Source organism: Oncorhynchus gorbuscha, linkage group LG18 (assembly GCF_021184085.1).
Source record: "Oncorhynchus gorbuscha isolate QuinsamMale2020 ecotype Even-year linkage group LG18, OgorEven_v1.0, whole genome shotgun sequence".
In the NCBI taxonomy this organism is placed as follows: domain Eukaryota; kingdom Metazoa; phylum Chordata; class Actinopteri; order Salmoniformes; family Salmonidae; genus Oncorhynchus; species Oncorhynchus gorbuscha.
Genome location: NC_060190.1, coordinates 43820434 through 43845598, shown reverse-complemented (window position 1 = coordinate 43845598; position 25165 = coordinate 43820434). Strand labels below are relative to the sequence as shown.

Sequence of the window (25165 nt, the reverse complement as noted above, 5' to 3'; positions counted from 1 at the left end):
ACAGACAGTGTCACATGGACAGACAGTGACACATGCAATACCGTCTTGCACACTCCTGCCTGCATCCAGCTCATCGAGGGTGTAATCATTAGTTCAACAGTTACAAACAAGATATTTTATTGGACAAACACATCAGTTGTATATGACCAGGGGGAAAAAAACTTTCCAAGCCAAACCATGTCATAACCGCTACACAAACACCATATTGTTTTCCCCTTATTAGCTAAAGTAACGTCCTAGTCAACATAGCTAATAGAACTAATGCATTAGTAAACCCGCTACAATAATGCAGTAGTGTTACAGTGTATATTCAGTGAGCAGTTACACAGGCAGTCCCCAGTGGCAATAAATTAATTCAACCAAAAGCTTACCTTGGAAGAGATTTAGTGTTGTGTTGGATAGTTGTAGCCAGCTAGCTAACATAGCATCCCTCTGTTTGAGTCAGGCGTTGGAGTAACTAAACTAGCCAGCTGCATTTGCTAGCTAAGTAAGTGAAACTTTCTCTCTCTTGCTTCTCATTCAGTGTTGAAGAAATTAATTTGTTGAAAACTGTTCAACTATTGTCTTTCTTTTTCTTTGAGTCAACTACTCACCACATGTTATGCACTGCAGTGCTAGCTCGCTGTAGATTTATGCTTTCAGTACAATATTCATTTTTTGATCCTTTGATTGGGTGGACAACATGTCAGTTCATGCTGCAAGAGCTCTGATAGGTTGGAGGGCGTCCTCCGGAGGTTGTCATAATCACTGTGTAAGTCTATAATCACTGTGTAAGTCTATCACTGTGTAGCCGGACGACAGCAGTTAGCTGTCCTCCGGCTACAACATGGTGCTACCCTACAGTGCTGTTGAGGATGCTATAGACCTTCATTGCAAAACAGTGTGTTTTAATTAACTATTTGGTGACTTGAATATATTTAGTATAGTTTTATCTAAAAAGGATGCGTTTTTTCAATGTTGGAGGTTGGTTCTCCCCTTCCTCCTCTGAGGAGCCTCCACTGCTCTGCCCCCATGCGAGCGCGCACTGCAATTGTCCTGCAAACGCACTGCAGGTGTCCTGCTAGAGACTAGGGGATCATAAACTGTCTCCCCAAACTCCCAGTGACCTCTGCTACCAGGCCACCTATAGGTTGTTAGAGGGGGCAGGACACCTGACAGTTCTGCCTGTTCAGGTCAGAGCCTCTTCAGTCTCTCTCCAAGTGGACAAGAGTGATGGAGTGCATGGACAGACGTGAGTGATGTTATTGAAACTTGTGCCTTTACTGTTGGTTGTTACTATTGCTAGTTGTTAATAGTAGTTGATGCGATGTGTTATACAGTCCTTTCCTTATGTCACTATCTCCTTATACAGTCAGTATTATTATTACTCATTCATTCTCATGCTATATGTTTATTCCTATATTAATTCCTTTATCTTTCTCTGTACAGAACCACATCCATCTCATATGTCATCTGTAAATAAAGTTCTGTAGTGTGTGGAACTCTCTGTGAGGTTGCCTTATTCCTTTGACCGGTAAAGGTGTCAGTGAATCAGCCCAACTTGAGAGCCATTCTCTTTCATGGTCCTTTAACTCGTCGGATTTGGGACTTGCTGGCACCACTATGGCAGCTTACAGAGAATTCACAGGAGACTAACCATCCAGACCTCCACCCTCAGATTACACCCCCTTTTCTTCATCAGCATGTGGAGTAAAGGCAGCTTGGAGTTTGACCTATTGCTCTGCCGGATTTTATAAATCCCTTCTGCCTGTTTAGGCAGCGACAGCGGGGACTTAAAGCCTCATCCCGTTGGGGGAACCGGGTGGCAGGACAGGTGACTTGGGGACCCTGAGCAGGGATGCACCACCTCCTCGGCCCCAGCAACACTAGAGGGGATGTCTGTGATGGGGACTGGGCCAAAGCCTACTGGACAAGTGGTGTCAGCCTTCAGAAGCCACGCAGCATCACCTCATCACCCCATGCAAACCTCTACTCTGCACCAACAGTCCACTCTGTTGGCCCAGCCAGCTGTCCCCCAGCCTGGTCCTTAGTCTGCGAGAACTGAGTTCCAGCCTCCAGCATGAGCACCATTTCTCCAGGCACAACATTGTCAAGCAGTGCATCAGCCATCAGCCATCAGCCCATGCACCGGTCCAGGTAGGAGCCCTGCCCCCACCAATCCAGTCTGCTGTGCTCGAGTGGATGCTGCAGCCTTCATCACCGCCTACCAAAAGGCCTCAGGCGCACCAACTGTGCCAACGCCAGCACTCCACACGTGAGACTCATCTTCTGGGTGTGAAGCCTGTGACGGAGAATCCTCCAGACCCAGGAGTGGACCACCATCCTGCCCTGGTAAGAGAGCAGCCGCCATGCCCACCCTCCTTCTCTGGCTCCATCCTTGGGACACTATTGGGCTCTGTTGGAGAGCCTACCATGACACCCTACTGGACACAGCAAACTAGCCCTGATTTAGGGTGCCTAGACACAGTTGTCTGTCCTCTGGCCTCTCCTAACGTGCCACTGAGGGGGAGTGACAGGGGGTGACGGGGGTGGCGGAACATAGCTGGTCGAGCAGGGCTCCCAGCAGACTTTCTGTAAATATGCTACCCATATTTAGGTGTGGCTGTTTCGGATTTCCCTGCCTGTGAGTTTTATAACTTAATGTAGCTCAGCACCACCCATCACCCAATAGTGCCAGAGAGACTAGGGGATCATAAAAATCTGTCAGTTTAAGTTAGAGACATTTTTTTGCATTGGATGCATCTCAATCCAAAAAGTGACTGTTTTCTGAATTACGTCATTTTCCCTACATTTCGCCCCAAGTGGGCAGGCTGGTGGGAACACCACATACCACAGTGATTGTACAATTCATTCGGAAAGTATTCACACCACTTCACTTTTTCCGAATTTTTTTACTTTACAGCCATATTATAAAATTGATTTTTTTTAAATGTATCATCAATCTACACACATTATCCCATAATGACAGAGCGGAAATAGTGTTTTTTTAGGAATGTTTGCAAATCTATTACAAACAAAAAACAGGAATACCTTATTTACATAATTATTCAGACCCTTTGCTATGAGACTTGAAAATGAGTTCAGGTGCATCCTGTTTCCTTTGCTTATCCTTGAGATGTTTATACAACTTGATTGGAGTCCACCTGTGGTAAATTCAATTGATTGGACATTATTTGGAAAGGCACACACCTGTCTATATAAGGTCCCACAGTTGACAGTGCATGTCAGAGCAAAAACCAAGCCATGAGGCCAAAGGAATTGTCCGTAGAGCTCCGAGTCAGGAGTGGGTCGAGGCACACATCTGGGGAAAGGTACCAAAACATTTCTGTATCATTGAAGGTCCCCAAGAACACAATGGCCTCCATCATTCTTAAATGGAAGAAGTTTGAACCCATCCACATTCTTCCTAGAGCTGGCCGCCTGGCCAAACTGAGCAATCAGGGGAGATGGGCCTTGGTCAGGGAGGTGACTAAGAACCCAATGGTCACTCTGATAGAGCTCCAGACACCTAAAGTACTCTCAGACCCTGATAAACAAGATGATCTGGTCTGATGAAACCAATATTGAACTCTTTGGCCTGAATTCCAAGCTTCACGTCTGGAGGAAACCACTCATCACCTGACCAAGACCATCCCTACAGAGAAGCATGGTGGTGGCAGCATCATGCTGTGGGATGTTCGTCAGAGGCAGGGAATGACAGTCTAGTCAGGATCAAGGGAAAGATGAATGAAGCAAAGTACAGAGAGATCCTTGATGAAAACCTGCTCCAGAGCACTCAGGACCTCAGACTGGGGCGAATATTCACCTTCCAAAAGGACAATGACCCTAGCACAAGCACATAGCCAAGACTACGCAGGACAGGCTTCAGGACAAGTCTCTGAATGTCCTTCAGTGGCCCAGCCAGAGCCTGGAATTGAACCCAATCGAACATCTGAAAATAGCTGTGGGATTATTTAAGATATGGATTGAAGAGGTAGAGTTTCAGATGTTCTCAGAAGATGGACAGGGACTTTGCCGTCCTAGCTTCAGGGGGATTCTGGTTCCACCACTGGGGTGCCAGGACAGAGAAGAGCTTGGACTGGGCTGAGCGGGAGTCCAAGACTGATGCCATGGCTGCCTGTCTCTGTACTTGTGAAAAGTTATGGTTGTGCTAGAATCCATCAAATCTCTCTTTCTGCATTAGCCATCCATCTGTTATGGTTGGACAAATGTGTTAATATTGTCTGTGTCGACTGATCTGTGGTGGAACTCTAGTTTTTTTACTTTTAAGACTGTGACATTTGTGCAATAAACATTTGTGAGTAATCACCAGCAGTGGAAATAAAACAATACGCCAACTAACATTACTGGACGAACAAACTGGTTGGCTAACATTTTTTTTAGGTACTTCAGTATTCATTGGTCTTGGGTAGCAGCAGCAGATCGTTTCATCTTCTTTATCCTGTGCCAAAACACATTAATTCAGTGAGTCTAAATTGTTAATTTAGCGGCTCGCAGCATGATTGTATCAATCTAGCTAGCTAATGTTAGGAAGCACTCTAGCTAGGCTACTTTGAAGCTAAAGTTGGTAGATTTGTTAGCTAGACATACAGTTGAAGTCGGAAGTTTACATAAGCTTAGGTTGGAGTCATTAACTCGTTTTTCAACCACTCCACAAATTTTTTGTTAACAAACTATAGTTTTGGCAAGTTGGTTAGGACATTACTCTGTGCATGACAATTGTTTATAGACAGATTATTTAATTTATAATTCACTGTATCACAATTCCTGTGCCTTTAAACAGCTTGGAAAATTCCAGAAAACGATGTCATGGCTTTAGAAGCTTCTGATAGGCTAACTGACATAATTTTAGTGAATTGGAGGTGTACCTGTGGATATATTTCAAGGCCTACCTTCAAACTCAGTGCCTCTTTGCCTGACATCATGGGAAAATCAAAATAAATCAGCCAAGAAAATTGTAGACCTCCACAAGTCTGGTTCATCTTTGGGAGCAATTTCCAAATGCCTGAAAGTACCACGTTCATCTATACATCCAATAGTACTCAAGTATAAACACCATGGGACCAGGCAGCCGTCATACCGCTCAGGAAGGAGACACGTTCTGTCTCCTAGAGATAAACGTCCTTTGGTGCGAAAAGTTCAAATCAATCCCAGAACAACAGCAAAGGACCTTGTGAAGATGCTGGAGGAAACAGGTACAAAAATATCTATATCCACAGTCAAATGAGTCCTATATCAACATAATCTGAAAGACCGCTCAGCAAGGAAGAAGCCACTGCTCCAAAACCGCCATAAAAAGCCAGACCACAGTTTGCAACTGCACATGGGGACAGAGATTATACTTTTTGGAGAAATGTCCTCTGGTCTGATGAAACAAAAATAGAATTGTTTGGCCATAATGACCATCGTTATGTTTGGAGGAAAACGGGGGAGGCTTGCAAGCCGAATAACACCATCTCAACCGTGAAGCACGGAGGTGGCAGTATCATGAAGTTGGGGTGCTTTGCTGCAGGAGGGACTGGTGCACTTCACAAAATAGATGGCATCATGATGCAGGAATATATTGAAGTAACATTTCAAGACTTCAGTCAGGAAGTTTAAAGCTTGGTTGCAAATGGGTCTTCCAAATTGAGATTGACCCCAAGCATACTTCCAAAGTTGTGGAAAAATGGCTTAAGGACAACAAAATCAAGGTATTGGAGTGGCCATCACAAAGCCCTGACCTCAATCCTATAGAAAATTTGTGGCAGAACTGAAAATGCGTATGCGAGCAAGGAGGCCTACAAACCTGACTCATTTACACCAGCTCTGTCAGTTGGAAGGGGCCAAAATTCACCCAACTTATTGTGGTAAGCTTGTGGAAGGCTACCCAAAACGTTTGACCCAAGTTAAACATTTTAAAGGCAAAGCTACCAAATACTAATTGAGTGTATGTAAACTTCTGACCCACATTCTTAAAATAAAGTAGTGATCCTAACTGACCTAAGACTGGGAATTTTTACTAGGATTAAATGTCAGGAATTGTGAAAAACTGAGTTTAAATGCATTTGGCTAATGTATATGTAAACTTCCAACTTCAACTGTAGATTGACTCATTCTAGATAGTTGTAGAGGACGACTTCTCAGGGATAGGTGTCCCGTCAATGGGACAGCGCCTTGTGTCATGATTGCAGATTTGAGAGAAATAACAAATATCAGTACATTTAAGTGTCTCATATCGGCTGAAAGCTTCAATTCTTGGTAATATAACTGCACTGTCCAATTTGCAGTAGCTATTACTGCGAAATATGCCATGCTTTTGTTTGAGGAGAGCTCCTAACAAAACACTTTTTTTTCACTGCGATAGGTTTGAGAATTTCACCTCTAAAGGTGAAATGTGTACTTACATTCTGAAATCTTGCTCTGATTTATCATCCAAAGGGTCCCAGAGATAACATTAAGTATCATTGTGTTAGATAACATCCTTTTTTATATCCTAAAAAGTTCCATATAGCATGCACGATCGATGTTGTATTTCCACTTGTTCAATTTGCAAAGAAAGGAATCTGTGAAAATCTAACCCTAAACGTTGTTACAACCATTCAAATCACATTGTATTTATTCCTCAGAGATCCTAGAACGTAATCAGACTTCACTATATCATTAGGGGTGTAGTATATCCTATAGGACAGTATTGGTCCTATTTGGTCATAGAGCGGCACCTTCATGGCACCCTGATGACGAGGGTGGTCTTCACTTGATCGATTTTAACTTTGTCAAATAAGCACAAATCAGGGTCGCAAAATGTAGCTGCAAACCTTTTACGACAGCATGCCTTTTCCTTTTGGACATAAATTATAAGAATATTCAGAGTTATGAAGTTATGAAAACTGTTTGTTTTGCAAATGTTGAACTTGGGTGACTTCACCTGTGTGACTTCACACTAAATGTCATGTAGTTCACTCATACTTCAAGTTATCTGTCTGAAACTTTGCTCGTATACTGCTGCCATCTTGTGGACACCATGGGAATTACAAACAGAGTGATGGCTGGTTGTTTTGTTCTTTGTATTTTCTTCTATCAGATCTATTGTGTTATATTCTCCTACATTCAATTCACATTTCCACAAACTTCAAAGTGTTTCCTTTCAAATGGCACCAAAAATATGCATATCCTTGCTTCAGGGCCTGAGCTACAGGCAGTTAGATTTGGGTATGTCATTTAGGAGATTTTTTTTAAATGGGGCTATTCCTAAGAAGTTTTATTAACTGCTTTTATTATCACATCATTAGAAAACGTGGACTTCGGTTGTGAGGCCGGTTAGACGTACTGCCAAATTCTCTATAACGACGTTGGAGGCAGCTTATGGTAAATACATTAACATTAAATTATCTGGCAACAGCTCTGGTCGAGATTCTTGCAGTCAGCATGCCAATTTCATGCTCCTTCAAAACTGGAGACATCTGTGGCATTGTATTGTGTGCCAAAACTGCACATTTTAGAGTGGCTTTTTATTGTCCCCAGCACAAGGTGCACCTGTGTAATGATCGTGCTGTTTAATCAGCTTCTTGATATGCCACACCTGTCAGTTGGATGGATTATCTTGGCAAAGGAGAAATGCTCACTAACAGGGATGTATGCGAATTTGTGCACAAAGTTGGAGAGAAATAAGCTTTTTGTGTGTATGGATTCTGGGATCTAGGATTTCTGGGATCTTATATTTTTATATAGTGTAGAAGTGTAAGTTACACAGTGTGCGGCTGCTGTAGAATGAATGAGCTCCATCACAGGATGTGTTTAACTTTATTACCCAAAATTGACAACTGTTCCCCTGCTCCTCTCTCTCTCTCTCTCTCTCTTTCTCTCTCTCTCAATTCAATTCACCTCAATTCAAAGAGCTTTATTGGCATGGGAAACATATGGTCTCTCTCTCTCTCTCTCTCTCTCTCTCTCTCTCTCTCTCTCTCTCTCTCTCTCTCTCTCTCTCTCTCTCTTTCGTGCTCTCTCTCTCTCGCTCTCTCTCTCTGCCACTGGTCCAGGGTGTTGTTTGTATATGTGTATGTATGTGGCTGTGTGTTTCTGTGTGAGGGAGTTCAAGTGTGTTTAGGTGTGGAGGTGTGATTGTTTGTATTTGTTTGTGTTGGTTCTTATTTCCAACACTTAACATACCTAGTGGTTAGTAAAAGTATGTGTGTGTGGCGTGTGCACCAGACCATGTATACTGGTGTAAGAGCGTTTGCCTATCTGTAGACGTGTTGGTCTTTCTGAGTGTTGGTATTCGTGTGTGTATCTATTTATTTGTGTGTGTGTGTGTGTGTGTGTGTGTGTGTGTGTGTGTGTGTGTGTGTGTGTGTGTGTGTGTGTGTGTGCGTGCGTGCGTGCGTGCGTGCGTGCGTGTGTGTGTGCATGCCTGTCGTTCTCGGCGTGCCTCTCAGAGCTTCACATGACATCAATCTGAGAGCAAGCGGGATAGTGATCTCATTACCAACGGCCTGCTGCTGATTAAAACCTGCCGTCTACACCCCTCTCCTCCCCCACCCCTTATTTTCTTCTCTCTCCCCTCCCCCTCCCTACCTCGCTCTGTCTTTCCAGCCTAGGGCTCACACCATTCTGCGGTTTCTCCGCTGCTTGCGTCCAAATGGGGCCCCATTTTAAGTTCTCCAAAATGTCACTCTCTTTCGACTGCCTCGTTTCCAGTTCACTCTCAGCTTCTTCTTGTTTCTCTGCTGTTTTCCTTTTCCTGGAGCAAACAACAGCTGTAATGCCTTTCAACCTCCTTTTACATTATCAGGGCCCTCCCACTATTATTCTCTCATTCCATCCTCACCACGATCCCAGCTTTGTTTTACATTTGAGTCACTGAGCAGACACTCTTATCCAGAGCGACTTACAGAAGCAATTATTTGCCTTACTCAAGGGTATATCGACAGATTCTTTACCTAGTCGGCTTGCGGATTTAAGCCAGCAACCTTTAATTTGCGGGCCCAACACTCTTAACCGCTGGACTAACTACCTGCCATTCCTCTCTTTCTCTCACAGCCTTTAGCACAGTGTTTCCCAAACTATGGGTTGCCACCCCATTTGAAAATGGGGTAGCTAGAGAAACTCTGAAATAAAATAAATCAAATCGCGCTTGGTTCACAGAACCGGGGTTATGTCAGTAACCTCCAGTAGCTACTAGATTAGGTTTTAATGAACAGAGCGGTTTATGTTTCTTCCTACAAATGTGGCTCTATCTTCTGAACCGTTGAAACGACAAAATATCATGACCCCATCACTGAAAGATAAGAATGTTTCCCTCTACAATGTCCACAAGCCGCGTAGGACTCATTAGAACAAAGTGGACAAGACCAGGTACTAAATCACACCGGGGGAAATATATCATCAATGGTGATGTTCTTTTCTACACAGAAGATCATACAAAATGATTGCCTGGTGATCTTCTGTACTTCCCAATACCTTTCTTATGTATTTCAGTCACTTCAAAACCAAATTTCTTTCAGTTTGAAATACGGTCAAAAGTACTATCAGAATGATTTGTAATAGATTCATAGCCCCAAATGGCCGTTGATTAATCACCTTTTTTTTTACATGGTGGGGGTCACACATTTTACTAAACATCAAAATGGGATCCAGGGCCAAAAACATTGTGAACCCCTGCTGTAGCAGATGTGCATAATGCACTTAGGTTCATAATTGTTTTATTTTTTATTTTGAACTCTATTTGGCTGTTACTTTGGCAACAGCTGCTCTTGATGTGACAAAATACAGTACAACACAACCATACACATAGACAGACACTATCCTGACCAACAGAAACTGTAACCACTAACCAGAGTGTGGGTGCAAGCCAATGGGGAAAGGGGATAGGAAATAGAGAGTAGGCACTCTTATCTGCCTTCGATACCTCATTCTGTTGACTGCACACACCCACACACTCACACACACACTCAAACCATAAATCTACCCCCCCCCTCGTCTTCACACACTTCACTGACACTGACACTGAAACACAAACGCTACTAACCTTTAACCTCCCTGATGCTACTGCCCCACAGACAGTAATATGCTCACAATATTAGGCAGGTGTCCTTAATGTTTTGTACACTCAGTGTATGTGCACACACAGACTCTATCTATTGCATGGTGAGACCCTTTCTTACATCCCTGCTGAAGGTCCATCAGATACAGTCTTCATTTGATTTGCTTGTCTGTTACCAGCCGTCTTACAGTTGGCTAGAGTTAGTTTCAGTCTGTTCAACCTGTTTCAGACTGGTTGACTGTGTGTAAGACTGCTAGTCTGGTAGACTGTTTCCCTCAGACATTACGAGACAGACGAAAGTTAATTCATCTCCTGCGTGTACAGGCAGGGAAGCAGACAGCAGAAAGACAAACAGATAGGCAGTCAGAGAGACAGACAGAAAGACAGACAGTCAGACAGGCAGGCAGGCAGATGGGCATTTAGACAGGCACGCAGGCTTGGATACTGTGGGGTAGGGCTTTATGTAATGACTGATTAATTGTACCTCCATCAAATGCTTCCTTACCAGAAAACCACACTGCTGATTTGCCTAGGAAAATCCTAGAGGAGGAACAGAACAGGCGTCTTCTGAAACAGAGCAATAAATGAACCCATTGTACTTTACATGTCAAGGTGTGTTAAGTATGTGTGTGTGTGTGTGTGTGTTTCTGGAGTTGCCCGATGTGTGACAAGTGTAGTCTTTAGTGTGTGTGCATGTGCTAATACGTGTGTGCCTGTGTGTTTGCGTGTGTGTGTGATTGAGGCTGAAAGGGGATAGCAGGGTAAGGGGCTAAGGTAGGAGTGAGGCTGAGGGGAGGTTAGGGGGTAAGTGGTTCTGTGACTCATCCCTGCTCAGTAATTAGCCCAGGGTATCAGCTCCTCTGAGACTAAACACGTTAGACGAAAGCACAGTTAGAACACCTATTATCGTGGAATTGCCCATTATTGTTTATTATCACATAATGTGTTAGTTAAGAGTTTGCCCAACTGATGCATTTTAAGAATAGTTATTACTTAAAAAGTTGTTGGTTATTCCTTAGCAAAAAGATTTGTAGGAATTTTATGAGAAATGCTTTTCACACTTCAATTTGTAGTTTCACGGGCCAGACTTATCAATCAATCAAATGTATTTATAAAGCCCTTCTTACATCAGCTGATGTCACAAAGTGCTGTACAGAAGCCCAGCCTAAAACCCCAAACAGCAAGCAATGCAGGTGTAGAAGCACGGTGGCTATAAAAAACTCCCTAGAAAGGTCGGAACCTAGGAAGAAACCTAGAGAGGAACCAGGCAATGAGGAGTGGCCAGTCCTCTTCTGGCTGTGCCGGGTGGAGATTATAACAAAACATGGTCAAGATGTTATATCTTTGTTATTCTTGTTAAATTATTATTATTCATTGTTGAATATATATTGGACTGCTATTATTATTGTTGTCGCTAGGTAAATGACCTGTGCTATTGAGTCAGATTGAGTGTATTCAGTGTGACTGTGGAGATTTAGTCACAATAGTGTGTTCAGTGGTCCGTGGCTCAGGCCCCTCTTGGGCTCCCAGATCCTTGGCCCCAGTCCCACAGTTCAGGCATTGTAAACATTAAGCAAAGGCCAAGGATTCATACTGATATCCCCGAAGGTGTACAGCCTTCTGCTGCATGTGTGTTTGTGTATGTCTGCTAGGTAATGACTGTTTCAGTGTGTGTGTGTGTGTGTGTGTGTGTGTGTGTGTGTGTGTGTGTGTGTGTGTGTGTGTGTGTGTGTGTGTGTGTGTGTGTGTGTGTGTGTGTGTGTGTGTGTGTGTGTGTGTGTGTGTGTGTGTGTGTGTGTGTGTGTGTGTGTGTGTGTGTGTGTGTGTGTGTGTGTGTGACTTTAAATGAAAAGAGAATCTAGGACCATAGAACATGAGAGCATGTTGGGACTGAGAAGAAAAACAAACGAATTGGCATTTATGCCCCCCCCCCTTCCCCCTCTGACACACATGCGCACACACATGCAAAGTTGGGTGGGCAGTTGTTTGTTTTTAAAGGAAGAGGAATATGCATAACGGGAGATATGGGAATAGTCAAGGAAATGAAACATCCAAGAACAGTAAGGTGACAGACCAAAGGTTTGGGACGAAGAGTGAAGGGGGAGAGTGAGAGACAAAGAAAAAGAGAGAGAGAGAGAGAGAGAGAGAGAGAGAGAGAGAGAGAGAGAGAGAGAGAGAGAGAGAGAGGAAAGAGAGAGGAGGGGGCTGAGAAGCTGAAACCTAAGCTTTCTGGACTCTATTTTCCATTCCTTCAGGCATTCTGTGGCTTGTAAAAAAATGCACTGTATATTTGAAGTGTTGGATCACGTGACAGGGAGGGTTTGTAAATCAAAGTGCATAATGATTTCAGTAGGGGAGAGAGAGGGAGCAAGAAGAGAGTGAGTGAGTGAGTGATCAAGGGAAAGAGAGAGAGAGAGAGAGAGAGAGAGAGAGAGAGAGAGAGAGAGAGAGAGAGAGAGAGAGAGAGAGAGAGAGAGAGAGAGAGAGAGAGAGAAAAGGGAGAGGAAGGCAGAATGCAACAGGCTGTGCTTTATCTTCGCTCTGAGAGGGACTTCTGACTGATGAACTGAACTCTACTACACATAACTCAATCCACTCTCTTCCTTCATTCGTCCATCTGTACTCCAGACACACTGCAGAGCTGGTGAGTTTGGGTTTCGGATTGAACTTTACAGACCGTCTCTCTTTTTCCTGTTTTTTATTTGTTTCTGAGTCTTTCTTTGGAGTGAGAGAGAAAGAGAACATGTCAGAGCAGGACTGAGACAAGAGTGTGTGTGTGTGTGTGTGTGTGTGTGTGTGTGTGTGTGTGTGTGTGTGTGTGTGTGTGTGTGTGTGTGTGTGTGTGTGTGTGTGTGTGTGTGTGTGTGTGTGTGTGTGTGTGTGTGTGTGTGTGTGTGTGTGTGTGTGTGTGTGTGTGTGTGTGTGTGTGTGTGTGTGTGTGTGTGTGTGTGTGTGTGTGTGTGTGTGTGTGTGTGTGTGTGTGTGTGTGTGTGTGTGTGTGTGTGTGTGTGTGTGTGTGTGTGTGTGTGTGTGTGGATGGGGAGATGATTGAAACAGAGACTGCTTGTGTGTGTTTGGGGAGGAATGGGACTCTACAAGGGGAGAGTTTGAGTTTCCTGAGGACAGCTTTAATTGAGAACAGATTTAAAGAGAGAGAAGGAGGTAAACTAGTGAGAAAGACAGAGATCGCCTCTTTCTTGTGCTTGACCGTTGTTACAAGTGTGAGTAGATGTGTAGTATTGTATGCATGAGTGTGTGATGTGTTTTTTTAACGTGTTCTTGTGTGTGTTTGCTGATTGTATGACAACTTTATAGTTTCCTAATCAAACGCTTACATTCTTAATGTGACAAACTGGCATGACATGAGCACTGCGTTGCATGACACGATATGTGAAAAACCTTGAATCTATGCACAAACTGTTGTCTCAGTAGTGATCAAAGTGATTCCTCATTCCATTTGAATATTCTCACATGGCATCGGCCGCACTAATGTTATGTATTATATTATTATTAAAAAAGAATTATATGCCATTTAGCAGACGCTTTTATCCAAAGCGACTTACAGTCATGTGTGCATACATTCTACATATGGATGGTCCCGGGAATCGAACCCACTACCCTGGCGTTACAAGCGCCATGCTCTACCAACTGAGCTACAGAAGGACCATGTTATAGGGACGTGCACTGCATGTCAGTGTAATACACCTTCATAATGCACTTTCTTCCCCATGTCATGATATATGTGCACCGAGTGTACAAAACATTAAGAACACCTGCTCTTTCCATGGCAGACTGACCAAGTGAATCCAGGTGTAAGCTATGATCCCCTATTGATGGCACTTGCTAAATACACTTCAATCAGTGAGGATGAAGGGGAGGAGACAGGTTAAAGAAGGATTTCTAAGCCGTGAGTCAAGTGAGACATGGACTGTGTATGTGTGCCATTCAGAGAATGAATGGGCAAGAACAAAATATTGAAGTGCTTTTGAACGGGGTATGGTAGTAGGGGACCGGTTTGTGTCCAGAAATGCAACACTGCTGGGTTTTTCATGCTCAATAGTTTCCGTGTGTATCAAGAATAGTCCACCACCCAAAGGACATCCAGCCAACTTGACACAACTTTGGGAAGCAGTGGAGTCAACATGGGCCAGCATCCCTGTGGAACACTTTCGACACCTTGTGGAGTCCAAGCACCAACAAGTTGAGGCTGTTCTGAGGGCAAAAGGGGGATCTACAACTCAATATTATAAAGGTGCCCTTAATGTTTGGGATACTCAGTGTATGTCAGTGTAATTCCATCTCAATGTCTTTATAGTATGGGTCCTTATATGTCAGTATATTTCCTCCCCATGTTATGGTCACACCCAGCATAAAGTAGCACAGACCTATTAAGCAGTGACTACGCTAGGATTAGACAGAGCCTCTACTTTGCCCACAGGCTGCTCAATCATATTGTGAATTGTCACTCTCGGCAGATGCTTCATCAGTCATGCAAATGGCTGGAGCTGGTCTGGTCTGGTCTGGTCTGGTCTGCTCTGGTGTGTGTGTGTGTGTGTGTGTGTGTGTGTGTGTGTGTGTGTGTGTGTGTGTGTGTGTGTGTGTGTGTGTGTGTGCGTGCGTGCGTGCGTGCGTGCGTGCGTGCGTGCGTGCGTGCGTGCATGCGTGCGTGCGTGCGTGCGTGCGTGTGTCGGTGCGTGCTTGCGTGCGTGTGTGTGTGTATATGCCCGTATGTGTATGTGCATGTGTGTGTGTTTGTGTGTGTGCACTGTGCAGTAGTCCTGTCACATAACACATAAGGTTATGTAAACAGGTTACGGAGGTGCAATTATACAAGCGACATGGAAACATTGAAACGACGTGATTTGAATATCGGGAGATGACTGAGAGCCGTGTGCGTCTGATCTCTGTTTCCTTCTGGTGTGCAGTGTGTGTGTGCGTGTGTGAAAGAAAAAAACAAACTCTTTGACCCCATGTAGTAAACCTTCAGTACATGGTGTTACATGTACTTCCATCCTCTCTCAGCAACAACCTGCAACCGTTTGAGGATCCTCAGTTTGGGTTTATTTGACAGGAAAAGTGAAACTAAGTGTTTTACACACATTTGTGAGTCACTCATACAGTGGGGATAGGCACAATTCTTGTCAAAAACAACATGTCCCCATCAATTTTATTAAAAATAGATTCGGTTATATTATTGAATCGAATTTGTTTAGATTCAACTTTTACTATCTATTACTTTGTGTACAAATCTGTGGTTTAACTGTTGTGTTCCGTCTTGCTGTGATATAATGCTGATCTCAGTGTGCTGATCTATGGAGTACAGCTCTATGCAATGCTTATCCTGCCCTTTGCCAATGTAGCGGATGCCCGACAAATCTATTCCAGATTCATTTTCCTAATGTCTGGTGGAATGTTAGTCAGCACATCTAGTAACTATCTTGGCATGGAGAGACGAGGAGGAGGAGAAGGAAGAAGAAGAGGCAGCAAATAGAGCACAGACAGGGCACAAAGGTTTAATGTGGCTAAGCACCACATTAAATGCTGGTTTGTGTCCACACACACTAATAAAAACACACATTCACTATAGTAACACACTCTCTCTCCCTCATCTACACTAACAAGCACTCACAGTCTCACTGCAGAATTAGACGTTTATCCCACTTTTCTCCAAATGTCACATTTAGAAGGTTAAGGTTTTGGATAGAGTTAAAACATTAAGTTTAGGCACTCATTCTGAATGGTTAAGGTAAGGGTTAAGGTCTGGGGTAGGGTAGGGTTAAAGCAACAACAACAAAAACAACCTAGACGTCAAATTTCAAAGTCAAGCTTAAGTGACCTGCCTAATGAACAAACACACACACACACACACACACACACACACACACACACACACACACACACACACACACACACACACACACACACACACACACACACACACACACACACACACACACACACACACACACACACACACACACACACACACACACACACACACACGTTTCCCTAAGAGATCAACACAACACACTAGTGTGTCCCACCAGAGCGAGACCAGCCAGTTCCAGTAAAAGCATTGTGTGTACAGATGTAGGATCTTAATTTGATCACTCTTTTGTTGCTGAGAATGCAAACTTGTAGTGTATTTTTATGGGGGTAAAATACAAAAAAAATACACTTTCAAATTTCAGACTTGATTTTCCGTAACGATAAATGTAACCCCTACAAAAATGACAATTTATTATAATCCACATAATAATTCATATTTCCTGTTGGGTCAGCATAATTCTTCTGCTGTAGCATACTGGCTCAAGTTAAGATCCTGTCTGTGAAGTGTTTGGCAGACAGCATGGTCGGAGTGTGTCTAAATATACTCCACGGAGAGTCCCTTTCTTTTATTCTCTATCACCACAACTCTGTGTCAGACTGGATCTCTCTCTCTCTGTGTGAGTGAAGTCAGTGGAGATTTACTAGAACCATTCCTCACTGTATATGTGATGTGTCTGAGTGAGTACTCGTGTCTTTGTGTGCTAGTGATCCTGGTATTTATGAGAATGTGTCTATGAACTGGCAATCTTGTGTATAGTCAGTTCAGTTTAAATGTGTAGTTAGCGGTTAGCTCTTTTGTGTGTTTTTGCGTGTGTATTGTGTGTGCGTGTCTGGGGGTGTAGATGTAGGATCTTAATTTGAGCCAGTTTGCTCCAGCAGGAAAAGAATCCAGGAAAATGATCCTGCAACAGGGTGATTCAATTAAGGTCCCACATCTCTATAAATTTGAAGTCAGAGATCCAAACACTTAGAGTGGTTTTCATCACCCTGTAATTTTCTCAGACCAAAGATATCTGGAAAGAGTGTCAACTAATCGCCCTGAGCAACAATACTCTCAATCCCATCAAACCCTCAGGTCACCCACTAGCAACCAACAGGAAGGCACAGGTCTAGGATCCGTTTACACTCTCTAAACCCTAACCTTAACGATCAGGGTGGGCTAAACGGACTAACTATGCCAATGACTGCCATCTCTATAATGGCCATTTAGTTAGCCCCATTCCCTGATTCACATACTGTATGGGGGTTAGTTTGGTTAGAATATACAGTACATAATGTATACTGTGCATATGTGTATGGACCTCTGATGTCTGGAAATGTAATAAGTCGTGGAGCCCAATTTATTTCAAATAATGTATGCTATTGTTCAACTTGTTTTGATAGCATTCGTTTATGACTAAATGTGTTTTTTTTGTGTTTGTTTTATGATCAAACTCACCTTACCTGCCAGACTGATGTTTCTTGTCCTGTCTGCCCATACACTTTAGATACATTCCCAGCAAACACACATGTATAAAAATGTATACACGTGTGTCTAAGTAATATTCTCGCACACATCTTTCACACGCACACAAAGAGAGATTCAGGACACACCTGCAGTGTTTGTGCGTAGGTTATTACCGCCTAACTCCTTTAACCTCCTTGCCATCTTTGTGTCTTTGTTCCCTTCGCTTTGCAAGGCAGGGCCCTCAGTAGGAGAATGTTGTCTCTCTCCTCTCTTTCTTCTTTCTCTCTCTCTGTTTCATGGTCTCCACTCGTCTGTCAACACGAAGCATTTCTCATTACCTCTCTCTCTCTCTCTATATTTCGCTCTCGCCCCCCCCACCTGCCTGTCTGTCCATACCAACCCACTTTCAAACTCTCCTCTTTTGAGGTGCTGAACAGAACAAATAGAGCAGTAGATGGTCCCCGGGACCAATATAGAATGTTCCATGACTGTAACTGATATCTAAATGCATATATTACTATTACTATTACTATAATTTCCAATCTGACAATAAAAAAACATAATTAGTGCGCAACAGCAGATTGTGAGAATGTTGAGAAATACAGTATGTCATCATCAGAAATAGGGGAATTGTAAATCAGTTGGATTTTGTAAAAAAAAAAAAAAAAATGATACAACGGGTGGGATCTAATCCTGAAGGCTGATTGGTTAAAAGCACATTCCAGCCAGTGTCTTTTCCACAAGTTAACACTGGCTAAATCTATCATGTTAAAATGCCTATCTACTCTGTTAATCTGACTGTGCAATCCACTGTCTCATCAGGCCACTTAGGCAAGTTATAAACTTGATCTCCACTATAAAAAGGAGTCGGGATGAGACAGACAGGTTGGCAGTGTTTCTCAGCCAGTTGAAATCTTGAATTAGCTGGTATCATTTTTATGGATATAGTTTTCAGTCTTTCCAGCTTCAGTTGGAAGTGATTATGTTAGCTGTGTCATTGGCCTCTGAACAACAGTGTCCTGATAAGAGAGCACATGTTCTATGCCAGACGAAATCCCACCTCATTTGCTCATTCTTATGGATGTATCCAAGTAAATGTCACTAGAAAACAGCTTAAACAAATGCAAAAGCAGCTACTGTTGTTATTCTGGCTGCACTGTTTGACGTGACCATAAGTTAGCCGTAGTTAGCCGTAGTTAGCTAGTGAGCAAACAAGGGATAAGAATGTTGCCAGCCAGTAAGGCAATGGAACATTTAGAATGAACGTCTGTGGCCATAGATGCAGAACGAAAAGACTGAACGACTGGGTCGCGTCTCAGGAAACCGAACCGATAGAACGAACAACCAACCGGCTTGGGTAGCAACCCTAGATTTGTGTCGAGACTATGTCTTGTGGAAGGATGAAATAGTATGAATTTATTCATAAAAATTATGTTTTTAAATCAAATATGTCAATCATTGTTTGAATATTTTGGTAACCTGTTGTATAAAAGTGATAATGCCCCTGAAGCCGGTGTTTGGAGGATTTATTGGCACAGGTGTTGTTAGGCCCGAGACGAAGTCGGCTTCTGTGTCATTAAACGTAGCACGGTGTTATACATCTTTCATTGTGCATTCATTTTGTTTTTAGACATCTTTCACCACATAACCATTAATCAAAATATACATTTACTGTGAAATATAATGAGTACATTGGTTTAATCACCAAAACACATATCTTCTCAATTTAGTTATCTTAACAACCAGTTACATGTAATCCAATAGCAAGGAAGGTAAGATTGTCACACCGTCCTCCTCTTCATCTGAAGAGGAGAGAAGGATCGGAGGACCAAAATGCAGCGTGATATGTGTTCATCATGAATTTTAATGAAGAAAACACTGAACACTGAAACACTATACAAAAACAGTAAACAAAATAACAACCGTGAAGCTTATGCGAGCTGCGCTGAAACAAGCCATCAACATAGACAATCACCCTCAAACAAACAGTGCAACCCAGGCTACCTAAGTATGATTCACAATCAGAGACAACTAATGACACCTGCCTCTGATTGAGAACCATACTAGGCCGAAACATAGAAATCCCCAAATCATAGAAAAACAAACATAGACTGCCCACCCAACTCACGCCCTGACCATACTAAATAAATACAAAACAGAGGAAATAAAGGTCAGAACGTGACAAAGATACATGTTTCAAAATTGCCCTTTGAATGTAGTATGCTACACAGCACTGTAAATTACATTAAACTGTTTTCCCATTATGCACTAATATTGACTGAATATTACATTTCCAGAATTTTGACCCCATGTGTGATCAAAGGTGTGGTGATTGAAGACAGATTTCACAATTAAATGAAATGAATAAAATGGCAGTAAATATCATGTTGTCACTTTGGATAAAAGTGTCTGCTACGTAAAAGGCATCAATCACCGTATTACAGTACTCTATTGGCCAATGCAAAACAGTAAAGCACATGCTTCAAGAGATCTTTGCAAATGCATTGAAATGGAAATACAAAAAATCTCATTTACATAAGTGTTCACACCCCTGAGTCAATACTTTGTAGAATCACCTTTGGCAGTGATCACACCTGTGAGTCTGACTGGGTAAGTCTCTAAGAGCTTTCCACACCTGGCTTGTGCAGCATATTTTCATTATTATTTTCATAATTCTTCAAGCTCTGTCAAATTGGTTGTTGATCATTGCTTTGACAACCATTTTCAGGTCTTGCCATACATTTTTAAGTATTGGATTTAAGTCAAAACTGTAACTTGGCCATTCAGGAACATTCACTGTCTTCTATGGTAAGCAACTCCAGTGTAGATTTGGCCTTTGGTCCTGCTGAAAGGTGATTTCCCCTCCCAGTGTCTGGTGGAAAGCAGACTGAACCAGGTATTCCGCTAGGATTTTGCCTGTGCTTAGCTCCATCCCTGAGCGATTTCTTCCTCTCCGACAACTGAGTCAGGAAGGACGCCTGTATCTTAGTAGTGACCAGGTGTATTGATACACCATCCAAAGTGTAATTAATAACTTCACCATGTTCAAAGGAATATTCAATGACTGTTTATTTTTACCCATCGACCAATAGGTACCCTTCTTTATGAGTCTGGAAAACCTCCCTGGTCTTTTGTTTTGGTTGAATCGGTTTTTGAAATTCATTGGTCGACTAAGGGACCTTACAGATCATTGTATATGTGTGGGGTACAGAGATGAGGCAGTCATTCAACAGTCATGTTAAACACTGTTATTGCACACAGAGTGAGTCCATACAACTTATTATGTGACTTGTTAAGCATATTTGTACTCCTGAACATGTTAAGGCTTGCCATAACAAAGGGGTTGAATACTTATTGACTCAAGACATTTCAGCTTTTAATGTTATATTCATTTGTAAATATTTTGAAAAACATAATTATACTATGACATTTTGTGATATTGTGCGTAGGCCAATGACAAAAAGAAATATTTAAAATTCAGGCAGAGTTTAAATTTTTTTATTTATTTTACTTAAGGTGTGTAACGTCGTTCGTCTGTTGAATGAAGAGAGTCGGACCGAAATGCAGCGTGTTGGTTACTCATGCCTTTAATGAATGATATGACGGTACATGAAATAACTGAAATACGAAAACAACAAACGAAACGAGAAACTAATTACAGCCTATCTGGTGAATACAACACAGAGACAGGAACAAACACCCACAAAATACAAAGCGAACTGAGGCTACCTAAATACGGTTCCCAATCCGAGACAACGAGAATCACCTGACTCCAATTGAGAACCGCCTCAGGCAGCCAAGCCTAACTAGACACACCCCTAATCATACACAATCCCAATGCTAATAAAACCCCAATACGAAACACAACATATAAACCCATGTCACACCCTGGCCTACCCAAACATATAACAAAAACACAAAATACAATGACCAAGGCGTGACAGAACCCCCCCTAAGGTGCGGACTCCCGGACGCACCTCAAGAGCATAGGGAGGGTCCGGGTGGGCGTCTGTCCATGGTGGCGGTTCTCGGGACGTGGACCCACTCCATTAATGTCCTAGTTCCTCCCCTTCGCGTCCTGGGATAATCCACCCTCTCCGCCGACCATGGCCTAATAGTCCTCACCCAGATCCCAACATAAATGAGGAGCAGCTCATGACAGAGGGGCAGCTCGGGACAGAGGGGCAGCTCGGGACAGAGGCAGCCCGGGACTGAGGGGTAGCCCGGGACTGAGGGGAAGCCCAGTACTGAGAGGAAGCCCAGTACTGAGAGGAAGCCCAGTACTGAGAGGAAGCTCAGGCAGGTAGTAGGCTCCGGTAAATCCTGGCTGGCTGGCGGAACTGGAAGAGACTGGTTGTCTGGCAGATCTGCAAAAGACTGGTTGTCGGGCAGATCTGGAAGAGACTGGTTGTCTGGCGGCGCTGGGCAGACTGGGAGCACTGGCGGAGCTGGGCAGACTGGGAGCACTGGCGACGCTGGGCAGACTGGGAGCACTGGTGGCGCTGGGCAGACTGGGAGCACTGGCGGCGCTGGGCAGACTGGGAGCACTGGCAGCGCTAGGCAGACTGGGAGCACTGGCGGCGCTGGGCAGACTGGGAGCACTGGTGGTGCTGGGCAGACTGGAGACTCCGGCAGCGCAGGAGAGGAGAAAGGCTCTGGCTGCGCTAAACAGCCGGGAGACTCCGACAGCGCAGGAGAGGAGAAAAGCGCTGGCTGCGCTGGACAGGCGAGGCGCACTGGAGGCCTGGTGCGTGGTGCTGGAACTGGTGGTACTGGATCGAGGACACGCACAGGAAGCCTGGTGCGGGGAGCTGCTACCGAAGGACTGGTGTGTGGAGGTGGCTCTGGATAGACCGGACCGTGCAGGCGCACTGGAGTTCTTGAGCACCGAGCCTGCCCAAGCTTACCTGGCTCGATGCCAACTCTAGCCCGGCCAATAGGAAGGGCTGGTATGTGCCGCACCTGGCTCTGCACCCGCACTGGAAACACCGTGCGCTCCATAGCATAACACGGTGCTTGCCCGGTATCTCTAGCCCAACGGTGAGCACAGGGAGTTTGCGAAGGTCTCCTACCTGGCATAACTATTCTCCCTTCTAGCCCCCCCCCAATAATTTTTTGGGGCTGCTTTTCCGGCTTCCAACCGCGTTGCCGTTCTGCCTCCTCATAACAGTACCTCTCCGCTTTAGCCGCATCTATTTCTTCCTTGGGACGGCGATATTCTCCCGGCTGCGCCCAGGGTCCTTTTCCGTCTAATATCATCTCCCATGTCCAGAAGTCCTTATATTGCTGCTCCTCACAATTAACAGGGAGAGTAGGCTCAGGTCTGACTCCTGACTCAACCACTCTCTCTCTGCGCTTTCCCCCAATAAATATTTGGGGGTTACTTTCGTTTTTTGCTCTGCGTCGCCGTGTTTTCCTTTTAGTCTCCATTCGTCTATAGCCCTCTTCGCACTGCTGAAGCGAATCCCAAGCGGGCTCCTGCACTCTCTCTGGGTCGGCTGCCCACCTGTCGATTTCTTCCCACGTCGTATACTCCATGCTTCTGCTGTCCATAACGTCGTTGCCAGTTACACGCTGCTCGGTCCGTGAGAGGTGGTAGGTGTTTCTGTAATGTCGTTCGTCTGTTGAATGAAGAGAGTCGGACCGAAATGCAGCGTGTTGGTTACTCATGCCTTTAATGAATGAAATGACGGTACATGAAATAACTGAAATACGAAAACAACAAACGAAACGAGAAACTAATTACAGCCTATCTGGTGAATACAACACAGAGACAGGAACAAACACCCACAAAATACAAAGCGAACTGAGGCTACCTAAATACGGTTCCCAATCCGAGACAACGAGAATCACCTGACTCCAATTGAGAACTGCCTCAGGCAGCCAAGCCTAACTAGACACACCCCTAATCATACACAATCCCAATGCTAATAAAACCCCAATACGAAACACAACATATAAACCCATGTCACACCCTGGCCTACCCAAACATATAACAAAAACACAAAATACAATGACGAAGGCGTGACAAGGTGAAGTTAAATCATAATAGTCATCATCATAGAGGTACATTTGGGTATATATAATACTTTTTATGTTTCTACAGATGTAGGACTTTAATCTGATCCAGTTTGCTACAGCAAGAAAATAATCCTTCAGCAACAATACATGTGAAGTATTATGTGGATTATGATTAATGGACACTTTCATAGGAGTTGTTGCATGTTTAGGGCAAATCAAATCTGACATTTCTAAGTGGAAATAACAAACTTTAGAAGGCTTTTTAAAACTCAAATTTTCTACAAATCTGATTTTCCTGCTGTGCTTAGAGTTTTGAAACATCTGCCTTTTTGATGATCTATTTAGAGTATTGTACTAATAAGAGTTGTGAAAAGTACCACATACTTGTGAAAATAAAACAAAAGCAATTTCAAACAAGGTAGGCACTACATCAGTAGTTCAGTAGTTATCAGTTTTGAGCAGTTTGATTAAGTGATAGTTCATTGTATTGTTAACAAATTACAAGAAAATCATATCAAAAGTACTATTCAAATTGCATTTTGAATATGTATTCAAATTGTAATTGATTTGGTGCAGTGAACAAGTCACTTTGTGAATGTGTTTGTTGTACACAATCAATTCAAAATGTGCTTAGAGTTTTGAAACATGAGCCATTTTTTCGTGCTTAGAGTTGTGAAAATATACCACGTACTTGTGTAAATTGCACCAAAGCGATTGATTTTATTGTCATTTGAGGGGACAATAGGTACCAGCAATAATTGAGCTTTACTTGCTCAAAATGTAAATGCCTGTTCTTCTCGTTTCCTCTTGTGTGCCAGTATAGTCACAATGGTGTACTGAGTACAGAGAGAGAGAGAGAGAGAAATGTTGCTCTTTTGTCGACCTTTCAGTTTTTCTCTATGAATATCAATGGCAATTTCATTAAATGATATATTTCCAGAATTGTATTTTCTTGTTTTCCAGCCTGGACGAAACAAACATATTTTTGTTCGGTAACGATGACGTATTTTCTTTGGTGTTTTACATAAAGGACTCTTAATGGAAACCATGCAGGAGTGTGGTTCTGCTTTAAGTGTTGAGTTGGAGTGCCTGTTCACTTCTGATACAGGCTATTTAAGAGCTCGTCTGTTCTGCATTGTTTAAGAACAACTCTCTTGTGTGTGGCTACTCATCACATTTAACTCTTTCCAAATGAACATTTTCCTCCAAGTAGGACTGTTCTTCTTCATGTTTAAAAAAATTGCTTTATGCTTCACTTTTATTGGTGCACTGCTATTTAGTTCAAAATCTTTGTCTCATAAGGTACCGTGTTTGGTACTTTAACACTGTGTTTAAGTCTGTTGAATAGTGGTCATTGTCATTGGGTCAGGTTGTATCATCTGGCCACCTGGTGTACCAGTGAAGCTGTCCTCTGTCTGTGTGTTACTTTAATCGCAGCCTCAGGCATGCCTTCAGATCAACATCCACTAGTCCTTTAAACAAAGCAGGTCACCTCTAGTCCTTCCTCTGTGGTGGAACGCAACCATCGACCCCCGAGAGAGAGAGAGAGAGAGAGAGAGAGAGAGAGAGAGAGAGAGAGAGAGAGAGAGAGAGAGAGAGAGAGAGAGAGAGAGAGAGAGAGAGAGAGAGAGAGAGAGAGAGAGAGAGAGAGAGAGAGAAACTCCAGCACTTAGGGCAGACTGACACAGACCCGTGAGCACAGAGCTAAAAGGTGCCTACTAAATGCCTCGATTAAGAGTGACCCCTGAACCCTATCTGTAGCCTGGAGCGACATGGGGTGACCTCAGTCGCGACCTGGCAACCCCAGAGTCAGCCGGAGGGGTTGGGCTCCCCATAACGGCACCATT

The 25165-nt window shown here is 43.4% G+C and overlaps 1 protein-coding gene across 2 annotated transcripts in view; it reads left to right on the top strand.

The window, feature by feature from the left end:
- Positions 1-12427: 12427 nt before the first annotated feature.
- Positions 12428-25165, top strand: part of LOC124002627 (retinoic acid receptor gamma-A-like) — a 77002-nt gene continuing 64264 nt past the window's right edge. The window contains exon 1 of one of the 2 annotated variants that reach the window (XM_046310189.1): positions 12428-12665. The gene's annotated coding sequence lies outside the window, so the exon portion shown is untranslated. Of the gene's footprint in view, positions 12666-16464; positions 16529-25165 lie in introns of those variants that run through there. The other variant, XM_046310190.1, reaches the window with a different exon arrangement.